This window comes from Mus caroli, unplaced genomic scaffold (assembly GCF_978045245.1).
Source record: "Mus caroli unplaced genomic scaffold, Mus_caroli_1 scaffold_11, whole genome shotgun sequence".
NCBI lineage: Eukaryota > Metazoa > Chordata > Mammalia > Rodentia > Muridae > Mus > Mus caroli.
The window spans coordinates 32,999,645-33,001,977 of record NW_028227266.1 but is presented as its reverse complement, the minus strand read 5'-3'; the positions used below and the strand labels follow the sequence as shown (position 1 = coordinate 33,001,977).

General features: G+C 39.3%; 1 pseudogene; it reads left to right on the top strand.

The window, feature by feature from the left end:
- Positions 1-736: 736 nt before the first annotated feature.
- LOC147001986 (pre-mRNA-splicing regulator WTAP pseudogene) lies at positions 737-2,115 on the top strand (annotated as a pseudogene).
- The last annotated feature ends 218 nt before the right edge of the window (positions 2,116-2,333 follow it).

Below are 2,333 nucleotides of genomic sequence, written 5' to 3'. Positions count from 1 at the left end.
CGTGAGACAATCACTTCATAGCTACCAGTACAAGTAGAGCATATATTTATCCATTTAGCTCTGGGCTCTATATTATATAATGGAGCCTTAAATCTATGTGGTTTTTATCAATGGTTTGTCTTTTGAATGGTTGAAACTGTAGATCACCTTAACCGAGGACTGTACAAACGTGAAGGTGTGGTCTCACACTTCAGGTTTAAAGTGTTTGAAGCATTATAAGCATTCATTTCACAACTAGATTGTATATGGTATTTGGCTGTGATGAGACTCCCATTATTCAGTAAACCCTCATCTCATTCAGCAGGCACATGTTAAACAGCATTGTCGTTGGTGTGAAATGGGGGAATGTGTTCCTTTATTGTATTGGGCCTTTTGTATCGAATTCCTGATATTAAATTAAATGTGCCTTGAATTAGTTGGGTTTTTTTTTAATTCAAGGAATACTCTGATAATTTTGTTGTATTCAATATTTTACTTTGGGGGGCTATGGAGAGCAGATCAACACTTTGGAAAATTTATTCTGTGCTCTTCAAAGTGAAGGAAAAGGCTGTCTCGCTTAAAAGACTATTCCAGATGGTATAAAAGACAAGGAGACTTGGCATTTGGCCCCAGGATATTACAGTAGAACATATTGTGGGACAGTCTCACAAGGTGCCTGCCAGAAGATTGGGGAAATAATGTGTTGGACCTCTGGGCTGGCCCAACTGAGATGGTTTGTGAATTGAAAAAGTCAAACAGGAAAAAAGTTAATGGCGAAGTGTCGAATGCTTATCCAGGAGAACCAAGAGCTTGGAAGGCAGCTGTCCCAGGGCCGTATTGCACAGCTTGAAGCAGAATTGGCTTTACAGAAGAAATATAGTGAGGAGCTTAAAAGCAGTCAGGATGAACTGAATGACTTCATCATTCAACTTGATGAAGAAGTAGAGGGTATGCAGAGCACCATTCTAGTTCTTCAGCAACAATTGAAGGAGACACGACAGCAGTTGGCACAGTACCAGCAGCAGCAGTCTCAAGCTTCAGCTCCAAGTACCAGCAGGACTACATCTTCCGAACCTGTAGATCAGGCAGAGGCCACAAGCAAAGACTGCAGTCGTCTGGCAAATGGACCAAGTAATGGCAGCTCCTCCTGCCAGAGGACGTCTGGGTCTGGATTTCACAGGGAGGGGAGCACACCTGAGGATGACTTTCCTTCTTCTTCAGGGAAGGGTAATAAGGCCTCCAACAGCTCAGAGGAGAAAACTGGCAGAGGAGGTAGTAGTTACATAAACCCACTCAGTGCTGGGTATGAAAGTGTAGACTCTCCCACGGGCAGTGAAAACTCTCTCACACATCACTCAAATGACACAGACTCCAGTCATGACCCTCAAGAGGAGAAAGCAGTGAGTGGGAAAGGTAATCGAACTGTGGGTTCCCGCCATGTTCAGAATGGCTTGGACTCAAGTGTAAATGTACAGGGTGCAGTTTTGTAATATTTTTCCAGAAAAAATTTTATACAGTGTCATTTAATTGGGGAAAGGATACTGTCAAAAATTAATGCATACTTTTGTCACAATTTACCTTTTTGTGGGTGTGTTTTTGTTTTGTTTGGTTCCTTTTTTTTTTAATTGCTTCAATACCTCTGCCACTTTGAAAAGTGTAACAGTTAATTACTTTGAACGTTGCTAAAAGGACATTTTGTGTAGGGTCAAGTTATTTTTATATGAGTTAATGTGAAGTTGTAAATGGGAATCTATAGCAATGACGTCTGTATAAATCTGTGTCTTATCTAGAACTTGTGCTGTCAGGGCCCTCTTCCTCACGCTGTTGTTACTCATGCACCATTCAGACTTGTTAGAGTAGATGTGGGTTTAGGACTGCCGAGTTTGCCCAGTATAGTAGTTTTTATCACTAAAAAGTTGGACTTGGAGTCCTATAGTAGTTTCAGCGTTAGATAAAGTTTTTCCACCATACATCTTTAGGTGCATTCATCTTTAGGTGACTGAATGTTAAGAAATCTGTGTGCATAGTTACTAAGTTTTTATGAACTGTTGTGTCCTGTTAATGCATATTGCCCTGTGACTCCAGTATATCTCACCTGTACTGACCAAACCTAAATAAACATTTTTATTACGAAAAAAAAAAGTAGGAATTCAAATGTGAAGATTATCATTAGTATGTTTCCTAACAGCATCCAATTATATATTTCCCAGGAATAATTTTAAAGAAGGGGAAATTTGATGTTTCTGTAAAGAATGTTAAAAATATATTCATTTTGCTTGACATTCATTGAGTTGAATTTCTTTTTGAATAAGTGAGAAGATCTACATATCTAGACTTATACTCTAGAATACCAA